Below are 13,986 nucleotides of genomic sequence, written 5' to 3' on the forward strand. Positions count from 1 at the left end.
CGATGCCAGGGAGTAGGAGTGAGAGACAGAGGAGTAAAGCAGGGAAGGAGGAAGAGCCATGCAAAAATTTATTGTGAACCACCCTAAAAACCACAAGATTTACGCGTCCACAAGATGGCTACCTTGATGAAGTAATACCACAGCTACAGGAGCAATTTGCACTAACTAATAGTATATTTAAAAAATGTTTATTTAAAGCAATGGCAATATTCATTTTCAGCAAAAGAAACAAAAGAACTTACAAACGTGTGTCCATAGATATCAAGATTCAAAAGTAAATCTAAATATAGATGTAGGTATGAATGTGAAATCCGTATGTGAAAGTATTATAGACTGAAAAAGCTAGTTGTTAGGTCAATGATTAATTAAGTCAACAAATATTTATTGAATGTTCACTGTGCATCCAAACAGTCTCAATTCTAAAAAGCCAGGAAATTTCCTCCTTACCTAATATTTTGATATTTATTTACATATTAATTGGAATTTTACTTTATTTGTATTCAGTCAATAATTATGAAAGTAGTTGAGTCAGCATTGTGGCACTTACATTCAAAAACATTGTTGAATTTAATCTTGCAGTTGATAGACTTCTCTGGGACATGTCTGGAAATGTCAATTTTCTTTTAGCAAGTATTTATCTTTTCAGTGATATCTGTTATGCTATGGTTCGTTCCTGACAAGCAAAGCTCTCGGGTAAAACATGTTTTCTTTGCATGTCACCCTGAAAATGTCTCACAGGAAAAGGTTTGACAGGTTATGTGCAGTTTTCTTGGTGGTTTATTTTGTATTATTTCATGCGGTTTTTACATTATGACAATCCCTAGTTTGAAAAGAGAACTTCCTTAAAGATAATATAAAATATGTTTTTAACATTAAAGGTTCAGGGCTACATATATTTAAGTTTTATATGATCTTGTAGTGCCACATGTTTTCAGGGTTTTTGCTTAAAAGAATGAATGATAACTTTCCCAGTTTTACAATTAGTGAAAACTTTCATCTCTGATGTTGTTTACATTAATATAAATATAGAAACTGTGTGTTTAAAAGAAGAAAAATAATATATATTTGGGGAAAAATTCTCTTAGTTCTTTTCAATGAAGAAAATAATTTTTTAATTTTAAATTGTTTTGATAATCTTCCAAAAGTATTTCCTGCATATTTGATTAAGTGAAACACTTTGATCATTGTTTCATGGGTTTTATGATTTCAATATTTGGGAGTTTATTATCAAAATAGTAAATAATAAGTACCATTTGTTATCACTTTCTATGTGCAGCTTAGATGCTCTACGACTTGTGAAATGTGTGACTTTATGAAAAGTACTCAAACTATAACATCTCAGTTTCTCTATTTGTAGCATGGTGATAATAATTGTTTTTATGTCAGAATTATGAGAAATAATGTATATAATGTCACAGTAGCCTCTGAGAATTTCATAGTACAGGATGACTGCTATGTTTATATATTGGAGATAGCACTTTGCCTCATACTTTACTTTCATTATCACTTCTTAAAACTCAAGTGCTTTTCATTTTAGACCGGTGAAAAAAAAGCCAATAATTTTCCCTTTCTGATTTTGTATACCACTTTCACTGTCTTTTAAAATTACAGCCTCTCCTAAAAAGCAATGTCTCCTTTTAAATGTCTTTTAATGACAAAACACCACGTTGTATTGAATCAGCGGTAATAAATTCTGGGTAAGCTTTTTGGGTTGCAGTTCATTTGATGAAAAGATTTTTGGCTTATTTGTCTCTTTCAGACTTAATGCTGAAAACCCTCTGGACTCCTTGATTCCAGCTATAATTTTGACTTTCTAAATTCTGAAAGTCTCTGGTTCTTGTTTGTGTGAAATATATTCCTTGCCTCTTACTTGTAATCATGCCACCCAACAGACTGGTCTTCTTGAATCACTGTGACTTCCTTTACAAATTACACCCCTTGCTCTGCCATCTTGTACAAACACACCATCCTACTTCATAGGTTTTGGAATAATATATTTCTTATCTCAGATTACTCAATAACACAAACATATTCTGAAATAGAAATCAGAATTGAAGGAAAAATGTGCATATATGGCTAGGAAGATGGGAAGAAAAAAGGATAAAATGGTAAATGAAAAGCAGAGACATCATAGCTAGCTAATCACCAAATGCTTCTTTTAAAAAATTAGTAACAAATTTAATCACTTGGAACATGCTAGAATGCAAGATTACTATCTTATATTTGGGAAAACTCTTTGAATTACAGCTAAATTACAAAAAAAAGAGAGTTAAACATAAAAGTAAGCTTGCTTTTGAGAAAAATCTATCATTATTATTTCCAAAATAAATAAATAAATAAGTTGTCTTAAGGTTCTATAATTCAAATAAGAGAAATTCCTCATGATACTGACAGCATGAAAACGTGCATTTAATTATTTATGAAAATTTCAAGATGAAAAGATTGTTTTTCAGCTAAGTTGAGCACCTAAAAAATTGCCTAATGCTATTTCTTGAGGAAGCTCAGAATGGAAAGATGCATCTAGGTAAGAGAAGCCAAATTGCAATTCTACGTGATTACTCCAAGTCATAGTCTCTTTAACATTTATAGATTCTGCCAAGAAATAAAATAATTTTCATTACTGTTCTTAAACATGGGCTCTTCAGTCATAAAAGCTTGTAAATGTGTGAGAGGACACTTGGTGGTCCAGTGTTGCTGTCCTTAATTTTCTGTAAATCTTCCTGAAATCCTTGTGAAGACCTTGCTAAGGAAAAGTGGGCTTTCCTTCTCTAATATTTCCAAGTATTTAATACTGAAAAGTATTAAATTTCATCTGTTGGAGTGTTTTTTGTATGTTCAAGCTTTTGAGTATGTATTGTGGAAGACTATATTTTAAAATAGTGTTAACTGGAATAAAAGATTTATTCCTTCACTCAAACTCCATAAACATGAAAGTACTTTTAAATTATTGAAGGTTATTGATAAACAAATAGATGAAATTATTGTTATTATTGTTATTATTGGTAGTATTTGAAGAAATGTTATGTTTCATTTGACATCAAGTAAAAAGCAAGCAAGATCAAATGATAATGATTTACATTGCTGAAATTGACTTTATTGTACAGCTTTAAATGACAGTTTAACTGAAAACCATCAAATAAGATCATTTAACCTACAAAGTTTTCTCATATATATGGAAATGTCTTATATATAACTGTGAAAAATGTTTAAAAATATTTACAAATAGGTCATGGCTGAATAGTTTTTATCAAGATAAACTTTCTGGTGAAAACAGTGACAAAAGCTAGAAAATACACAAAAATATTCTTAAAGAATATAAGAGACCAAAAAACAAGAAAGAATGTGAGGAGAAGGGAAGTACACTGAGGCAAACATTTTCTTTTCTCAAAAGGAATTTTCAAATTTCCAGCAAGGAAAATGGAGTCCAAGAAGAAAGATATTGCTTTGGGTTTTCAGTAGTCTCACCTGATAGTGTAGACAGGTTAAAGTTAAGAGTTATCAATACAGCTGAGTCCTAAAGAGATAAACACCCTGTTCAGCCAAAAATTCTGCATGCACACAGTCCTCCTTGAGTCATTCATCAACTTCTAGCCTGAGCATGTATAAACAGGAGCTGAGATATGAAGCAGAAAACAGTACGTGGAATGCGAAAGAACTTAGCAGAGACTTGAATAGCCTTGTCTTGAGCAGCAGAGATTAAAGTATGGGGCATGTCATAGTAAAGTGATGATGAGTTTTTTAGGAAAGCCCACAAGGTCTAAGCTCTAATAGTAAAGGTTATGCTCTAAGAGTAAAATCTACATCCTTGGACTAAAATGAAACCATAAAGAAACTAGACACAAAGACTAAAAGGTATTGTCTTAATTCCAAATAATAGCCAGAGGAAAATTAAACCATTCTGAAGGAAGATGTTATCAACCAATGAGTGAATATTTTTATAAAATTGAAGAACTTGCAATAAAAAATTTCCAGACATGCCAAAAAAAGAAAAACAAACAAAAGACTCACACCAGGATCAAAGAACTGAAATCTAAAGAGGAAAAAAATAAATAAAAAGAAAAGAATACAGGAATGGATTATAAGCACATTAAGCTATTTTCTTAACCTTTTCTCTCTCCATATTCCAAACTGGATACTTTCTATTTATTTCTCGTCCAATTTCAAGCATGAGAGAAAAAGTGTTTTAAAATGCATTTTAAAAACTCATAGTGGGGGCCGGCCTGGTGGCGCAAGCCATTAAGTGCATGTGCTCCGCTTTGGCGGCCCAGGGATCGCAGGTTTGGATCCCAGGGGAGCACCAACGCACCGCTTGTCACACCATGCTGTGGCGGCGTCCCATACAAAGCAGAGGAAGATAGGCACAGATGTTAGCTCAGGGCCAGTCTACCTTGGCCAAAAAAGAAGAGGATGGGCTTTGGACATTAGCTCGGGGCTGATCATCCTCACACACAAAAAATAACTCACAGTCGACGTATGGGAACTTGTAAAAATGTCTAAGAGTAATTTAATTAGAGAAAGAGAAAATAAGAGAAGCAAATTTGTGAAAATATAAATATTATTTTTTAAAATAGATAAAAGATCAAAATCTATGGATTTAATAAAATAGGGAACTGAAAGTAGGATCATTACAAAGAAAACAAAGCCTTGGAATAGCACAGTAAAACTTCTAAATTTCAATTCAGAGAGAAAATCTTATAGTGGCCAGATGAAAAAGGCACATTATCTTCAAGGAGCAAAGAGAGGACTGACAGATGACATTTCAACTTAGGCTGTGGAATTAAGAAGACAAAGGAATAGTATTTTAAAGGTTGGAGGCAAAAAAAAAGCCAACCTAGGGGCCAGCCTGGTGGCATAGTGGTTAAGTTCTCATACTCCGCTTCAGGGGCCCGGGGTTCACAGGTTTGGATCCTGGATGTGGACATACACACTGCTAGTCAAGCCATGCTGTGGCAGCATCCCACATACAAAATAGAGGATGATTGGCACAGATGTTAGCTCAGGGACAACCTTCCTCAAGAAAAAAGAGGATAATTGGCCACAGATGTTAGCTCAGGGCCAATCTTCCTCACCAAAATAATAAATAAATATAAGCCAATCTACAATTCTATACCATGAAAAATTATCCCTTCATAATTAGGGTGAAGTAGATGAACAAACAAATAAAAACTCCTGAGATTATATTAGATAAAAGTATTGCATCAATGTTGAATTTTGTGATTTTGAACACTGTACTATAACTGTATACAGTGACATAAAGAATTCATCTATTTCTTAGGAAATACATACTGAAGTATTAAGGAGGTTAGGGTATGATGTAACAATCTTCTCTCAAGTGATTTAGAAAAAAAGTTTACATATTTTTTTTTTGTGAGGAAGATCAGCCCTGAGCTAACATCCATGCCAATCCTCCTCTTTTTGCTGAGAAAGATCAGCCCTGAGCTAACATCTATTGACAATCCACATCCTTTTTTTTTCCCTTTTTCTCCCCAAATCCCCAGTAGATAGTAGTATGTCATAGTTGCACATCCTTCTAGTTGCTGTATGTAGGACGCCGCCTCAGCATGGCCGGACAAACAGTGCATTGGTGCACGACCGGGATCCGAACCCGGGGCCGCCAGTAGCAGAGCACGCGCACTTAACCTCTAAGCCGTGGGGCCGGCCCCTACATATATTTTTGAAAGGGGCAGAAGACTTGAAAGGCATGTAATGGTTGCTATCAGTGCCCTATCTATACCGTGTACTCCATCCTGGAGGGCAGCTGCAGACAGTTTCAGTACTTGCCAAAGTGTTCCTGAATCTTTGCCTCTGAGAGAGTTTTCTAGCTGTGGGATCATAGCAGCGTCCTTCGTAGCAGCATCCTTCATAGGAAAGGATGTGGAAAGGTAATGTCATAGATGTGACCCTCAACAAAGGAGGAATGGGATATGATGGACAAATGCCTTATATTAGTTCCCATTGCTACTGTAACACGTTACCACAAACTTAGTGGCTTAAAATAACAGAAGTTTCTTATCCTATAGTTCTGTAGGTCAGAAGTGCAAACTGCATCTTACCAGACTAAAATCAAGATGTTGGCAGGGCTATGTTCCTTCTGGAGGTTCTATGGGACAATCCGTCTCCTTGCATTTCCAGATTCTAGAGACTGCCTGTATTTCATGGTTTGTAGCTCCTTTCCACCTTCATAGCCGGCAATGGCTGGTTGACATAGTCCCATGATGCCATCTTTGGTTCTGACACTTCTGCCTCCCTTATCCTCATTTCAGAGCCCTGTGATTTCATTGGGCCCAGCTTGATAATCTAGGACAATCTCCTTATTTTAAGATCACTTCATTAGTAAACTTAATTACATCTTTAACCTTAATTCCCTCATTGCATAACCTAAAATAGTTATAGATTGTGGGAATTGGAACACAGACACTGTTGGGGGACATTCTATTGCCTACTCCATACCCCAACATATTTGGCACTAAATGTAAAATTTTTTCTTTTTTTTTCTGAGGAAGATCAGCGCTGAGCTAACATCCAATGCCAATCCTCCTCTTTTTGCCGAGGAAGACTGGCCCTGGGCTAACATCTGTGCCCACCTTCCTCTTTATATGGGACACCGCCACAGCATGGCTTGACAAGCCGTGCATCAGTGCGTGCCCGGGATCCGAACCTGTGAACCCCGGGCTGTTGAAGTGGGGCGAGCACACACACTTAACTGCTGCGCCACCAGGCCAGCCCCACTAAATGTAAAATTTTGAAGTGTGTTCTCAATCCCCAGTAGATTGACTCCTATTTTCCCACAACAGTAACTCATTCACTTAACGTAGGTTTTATTCTCTTTTCTTGCTCCCTCTCCTACTCTCCCATTTCTTCACAAGCCTTCCTTGGATCACTTTCCAAGTAAAGTGCCTGAACTCAATTCCTTATCTCAGGTTCCATTTTTGTTGGAAATCAAAATTTGATAAAGTACTTCACCAAATGGAATACCATAATACCCAATTAATTTATTAAAATGTGCTCAACATTATTAATTATCAAAGTGATATAAATTAAAACTACGATGAGATACTACAATATACTGACCAGAATGGGTTAGAACGTACATACAGACTCTCACACTCATATACCATGAGGACATGGATTAATAGGAATTCTCATGGTGGGAATATATATACAATCTCTATTTGGAGAACTTCTGTGTAATATCTTGGCAATATCTCAGAAATTACACTCTTTTATATATGTTCTTAGGAAATAAATGCTAAAATACTAAGGGATAAGGGGTATGATGTAAGAAACCTACTTTCAAATTGTTCAGAAAAAAATTATATGTATGTTTAAAAAATAAACGGAAGACTTTACCAGGCATGTAATGGTTGCTGTTGTCAACCCACCCCCTCTAGCTTACTCTGAAGGTCACATGAGTGCATACGTGTAGCAAAAGCAGATGTTAACAGCAGATTTGTTCATAATACACCTAATTGGAAGCAATTGCAATATACACCAAAAGCAAGATACAAATTGTTGTCTATCTGTAAGTTAAAATATTCTATAGCAATGAGCATATACAAATTAAAATTAACATACCAATATTTCTATTGCATCATGTTTTTCGTGTTACTATCAGAATTAGAAATATCCAGACTCCATATCTGTTAATGTGTCAAATTTAAAGTTTTTTGCATGACGTCCTGACCCTTGGGCTTTGAATTAATCTTAACATTCTCCCTAGCTCACTTTGAATACCTGTGGTAAGGCTTAATCCCAGTATCTCGCTTCTCCCAAATCTCTCCTCATAGAAGACCTCACCTACCTTTACTCATTCTTCCTTTAAAACCATTTCTACAAAGTCTTCTCTGACCTCTGAATCCCCATTAACTTCACTTTCCGCAAAATTCTCACAGTACTTATACTCTGAAGACCGTAATTTTGAGACAAACTTCCACTATGGTTATGGCTCTGTTAAACTTGAAGTTCATTTTTGCATTATCTAGAGCACTGAAATAAGAGAAAATAATTAAACACAACTAGTCTTTATAGGGGGAAATATAAAAAGTGTACTCCACATTTGTCTATTCAGTGGTTTAGTTATGTGAGATATGATGGATACCTAAAATTATTTATTTTGATGATGCCAGTTTTTTTAAGAGATAATCTCCCTGCGTTCCTATTGGTATATCGTTAGTCATTCTGTAAGACAAAGTCTCTGGTTTTATGCAGCTGCATAGTATTTGAACTTTAGCCTCTGAAAATTTTTCCAGTTTTTATTTATGAAACATAAATTATTGAATTAATGTACACAGGATCTGACTTATTGAAACGTTCCCTTAAATGAGTTACACATCCCTAAAAAGCATAATTATGATCACATAATATTTGTATTAGCTAATTTTTCAAACTAGATTTACTCTAGTATGTCTGACCTTTTTCCTTTTTTATTACCTGCTTTAAAAGTCATGATTAGTCCTGGTTCCCTGGTCCATGCTTTTGTCACCATGTTGATTAATTTATTATATATTATCTGTACAGTGAGATAATAGGATTAAGCAGATTTTTTCTGAGCATAGTGGAAAACTATAGCAATTTATCTCATAAATATGTGTAAGTTATCTTTGAAAATCATTTACTACTTTATGAATATCACTGAGAATTGTTGCAGAGGAACATGCACCTTAAATATTGCTAAAGAATGTCTAGCGCATTTAAAAGTTATATACTTAATAGAATTGGTGGAAGAGTGATGTTATTTGACAAGAAACCAAATGCTCTTATGAAAACATATAAAACAGAAAACAGAAGTACAGTTAAGAATACTTAGTAGAGGGCTGGCCCCTTGGCTTAAGGGTTAAGTGCACGCACTCCGCTACCGGCGGCCCGGGTTCGGATCCTGGGCGCGCACCGACACACCGCTTCTCCGGCCATGCTGAGGCCGTGTCCCACATACAGCAACTAGAAGGATGTGCAACTATGACATACAACTATCTACTGGGGCTTTGGGGAAAAAAAAAAAGGAGGAGGATTGGCAATAGATGTTAGCTCAGAGCCGGTCTTCCTCAGCAAAAAGAGGAGGATTAGCACGGATGTTAGCTCAGGGCTGATCTTCCTCACAAAAAAATAAAGAAAGAAAGAATACTTGGTAGAGAAATAAGTAAGTAGTGTTTTTTTGGTATATGGTACTCTCAAAAATATGAATATGATGCTTTCAAAATAAAAATTAAAATAGTGAAAAACCATATGTGAGACAAAAATATTAAGCTGCAGGCGTTTTGATTATTGTTTTAAGTACACAAGAACAGAGCATCTGATGAATTAAACTGTTTTACTACTTTATTTTTCATTAAGAAAGCATCCAGCAGTCAAAATTTGAGAATAAATATAATAAAAGTAGATAGAATAAAACATATACCACCCAATCATAAATACTGTTAATACTCTGTATATTTTTCCAGACACATTTTTCCTATGCATTATACTATAGATACAGGTTTGCAATATTTTTATCTTACTATACCTTTAACATTTTTCCAAGTCAATACATCTTTATCTATAATTTCTCTTTAAATAATGATACCACCCAAAAATTCCCTCAATATTCTCTTACAGAATCTACATGAGTCACTTCTGTTTGGGAAAAATCACTGTAAGTTGCCTGTGAAAATTCATTTTACCTTCCTAGTCCATTGTTCGTCATGAGTTCCCAATCTTAGCGAAGAATGCTACCATCGACCCCATAGTAACTCATGGTGAAACCTGGAAGATGAACTTGACCCTTTCCCCTCCTTTAATGAGCAGAGTACTCGAATTTAATTACCTTTCTTAACCCACAATGGCATTAGAATTTTCAAAAATGACTTCTGTCTAAAATTACTACCACGACTTAATTGGTGTGCCATCCCAATACTCTCCAATTTATGCTTCCCTGTGTAGCTAGAGAAACTCTTCTAAAAACTGATCATGGCTCTTTCTTGTTTAACACCCTTTATTGTTTCTCTTTGATTTTAGAATAAATTCCAAACTCCTCAAATATGGATTCTCAATGTCTTAGAGGCTACTATAACAAAATGCCACTGACTGGGTAGCTTATAAACAGCACAAATTTATTGCTCACAGTTCTGGAGGCTGGACATCACAGATAAGGGTGCCAGCATTCTCAGATGAGGGCCCTCTTCTCGGTCTCAGACTCCTCCTTGTATCTTCACACAGTGGAAATGGGAAGGGAGCTCTCTCAGAGGCCTCTTTCATAAGGACACTAATCTCCTTTATGAGTGTTCAAGCCTCAAGACCTAAGCACCTTCCAAAGGCCACCTCCTACTATCATCATTTTGGGGGGTTAGGATTTCAATATATGAATTTTGAGGGAACATAAACACTCAGGCCACAGCACTAGGGGTATTCATGACTTATAGACCCAAGGCCCTTTATGACCTACGGACACACTGAAATTTCCTAGTCACCTCTTTCCTGGTTGGGGACATTCATTCTTGTTCTTCTATCAGAAACTTTCCTGTCCAATCTCAGATGAGCATTACTTCTCCTGGGAAATCTTCCTGAGTCCAGTTACTTTAGGGTTAGGTGATCCAATTACATTCAATGGATATTGCTTGATTCCGTTTTCTGTGCTTGATTGTCAGCCCAGTGAGGACAGAGTGCAGGTAAATTTATCACAAAGCTTATCAGACAGCCAGGCAAATAAACACTCGATAAATCTCCCGTTATTCAAACGCCTGTTTAAAAGCCATTATAGTTATTTCCATTTTTGACTGCTTTAAATAGTATTTTTACTAGTGTTATGTGTTCATTTGATGAATTATTTATTTTACTATTTTCTAGAACTTAGTTTTGACAAAAAATTTGATGTTTGACATTTTTAAGGTAGCAAGCTCAGAGTGTGCTTAAATTATCACAGGATTCACACCAAAGTATGTGTAGGGGGCGAGGGCAGACTCCGATAAAATAGAATTCTAATGCAATGTTACCTTTAGCATTTTGTGTTCAAAATTCCAACAGCTTTTCAAAGGGAGAATGAGTACCTTTGTATTAGAATGAGAATAAAATAAAATGGCAATTTAATGTGAGGAAAGAGAAGAGGGCCTAGAGTTATGAGACTCTGACTTGTCTTACTTCCAATATGTGTATTAGTAAAGTAACAATTTGCATGTTACCTAACCTTTTTAAGATGGGCCCCAGTTTCCACCTCTAATAATTAAGAAATTGCATTAGACAAACTATAAAATCAAGTATCTATGCTAAAAGTTCTCAAAAGAGTAGAATAAGATCAAAATGGCTATTTAAGTATGAATATTCCAGTATGAGAGAGTGTAGTTCTAAGTGCAGTTGATTTGAGCAATTTCTTTACCTCTTTGTTATTAAGTTTGAGAGTTTAATTTCCCTCATGGCACGGTGGGGTAAATGTGTATGTGTATATATATACATATATACATCTTTAAGAATAGCAGCATATTAGAGTTTAACTTGTGATTTTTTTTTTTTTTTTGGTGAGAAAAATCGGCCCTGAGCTGACAACCATTGCCAATCTTCCTCTTTTTGCTGAGGAAGATTAGCCCTGAGCTAAAATCTGTGCCCATCTTCCACTATTTTGTATATGGGATGCCGCCACAGCATGGCTTGATGAGTGGCGCAGAGGTCCATGCCCGAGATTCAAACCTGTGAACCCAGGGCTGCCGAAGCAGAGCACGCGAACTTAATCACTACGCCATCAGGCTGGCCCTGTGATTTTCTTATTTCAGAAAATTTATGACTACAATTACATTAATAAATCCAATTATTCATACCAAGGTAAAGATATATTAGTTATTCCTTACTAAACCTCTCTTTGTTTTATAAATATGATGGCTACTCAATAGGATGCAATATGCAATTAGTATTTAAAATCTTAATAATTTTATATTTTGTGTGACACATTATACATTAGTATAACACAACTAGAATAAAATAAGATTACATAAATAATTTTTAAAATAATTTTTAAAAGTCTGGGGTCTAATTCACTTTCCAATATAAGTTATATATATACACATAGCCACATATGTACAGACACATATATACTTGTGTGTGTTTATATATATCAAAATATACAATTCCAGATATGTTCTCTATAATTAAATTTATCTTAATAAAGCAATAGAATAAGTGTCTTATTTAAAGAAATATGTCTCAGTTAAAAAAATTTATTCAATCATAATAAGGTAGTACTTACGTTAAGTACTTCAGTACTTAAATTAATGCTTCAAAGATCCTTAATTTGGGTAGATAGGATTTTAAAATAACCGTCAAAATTCCCTGACTGAGAGAAATTGTTAGACAATAATTTTAGTTGTTTTATACTTCTAAGTTTGTATAGAGAAGTATAAAACTAATATATTAATATATAATATTTCCCTGAAAGACACATCTGTTATACTGAAGATTTGCAAAATCAACTAATAATTTACTTTGGTATTTATGATATAATTATTCATATGGGTAGTTCCACATATTAGTACTACATAAATCCAACTTTAGTGTTTAAAGGTCATTCAAATTTTCCTTGTTCCTTTAGTCCTAAGTTCACTACTTCCCATTTCTACTGAAGCAAAGGTAGATGGGAGAATTAGCTAAGAAAATAACAAAGAAGGGAAAAATATGAACTTCTGTGTATGTGTCTATGACAGGGAGTCAGTTTATATGTATATTTTCCCGTCAATACGTATATTAAAAGGAGGATCATAAAACAGTAAATTTAGGAGTTAGTTTAGTTTGAAATGTATATAGATAGGTATATATTTGTACTGAATGCAATTAGGAAGGACATTTTGTTAAATGTTAATTGTAGTGATCTCTTGTTCATAAGTTTAAAGTTCAAAATGTTTTTTTCTTTCTGTTTATTTGGACCTTTTCATCTTTCCACACTAAAACTAGATTACTTACCTGATTATAAGCTAAAATAATGGAGCAAAACTGTATACAAATGGAAATTTTAGCTCTTCAAATATCATATCCCACTTTTGTTGAGAGCTTGCTGAGGAAAGCTCTATGGCAGTGCTTTAATTACACTGCTTCATTTCATCCTCACAGTATTTCCATAATTATTATTTCAATAATGCAGTTATGGAGATTAATGCAAGAAACTTTAACTAAATTGGACTTGGGAAGGCCTGTAGGGGGTGCTCTCATGCCCTATCATGCATCGTCAATTACACCAACCAGGAAGAGACTGGAGGCTTGCATTTTGGAGGGGAAGTAAAACTACTTTACTACTGAAGGAAGATTTCTCTCCCCTCTAGCAACAGCCCAGCCAATGAGAAAGGCCACATCTTAGCCCATGAGAAGTTGCTGGCACCCTGAGCTATTCCTTTCCCCCAATGGACTTTCATTTAGAACAGTACCTCCCCACTCCCTTTTTTCTCTATAAAAGCAGCTCCCCTTTTTGGTTTGCCGGATTTGCCTACGGTTTGCAGTAGCATACACATCCCAAATTGCAGTTCTTTGGACTATTCCCAAATAAACACATTTTGAGATAAAATAACAGGCAAATTTGCTTTTTAAGTTGACACAGTCAAGATATTACACACCCCAAGATATAAAATGAATATGAAATCCAAAACAAGTAAAAAGTGACAGTCACCTGACTTTAAAGTATTGCACTATTCATATTATATATATCCTTCCAACAAAAATTTAATAAGCTTCCCCAAAATTTGTGAAGTACTTGTTTCTGTTTTAAAGCAAAATATGCTACTCAGACATCCAGATTGTATTTTATTGTGCTTTCTGATTATACATTTTTGCTGATTTTATAAATATTTTTGATTTACACATTTTCTTGATTTTTACATGTCACATATTGCACTTGTTAAGATTATTGGCTTCTACATTAATAAATTCATTTTCTTTCTTTTCTTAGATTCTCATCTGTGTGAATTACATTTCTAATATTCTAACAATGAGTCTACTATTGGGAAGCAGAAAAGCAATCTGTTTGGTCTATATTATAAAAGA

This window comes from Ceratotherium simum, chromosome 27 (genome assembly GCF_057802395.1).
Source record: "Ceratotherium simum simum isolate JZ-2026a chromosome 27, ASM5780239v1, whole genome shotgun sequence".
NCBI classification, from domain to species: domain Eukaryota; kingdom Metazoa; phylum Chordata; class Mammalia; order Perissodactyla; family Rhinocerotidae; genus Ceratotherium; species Ceratotherium simum.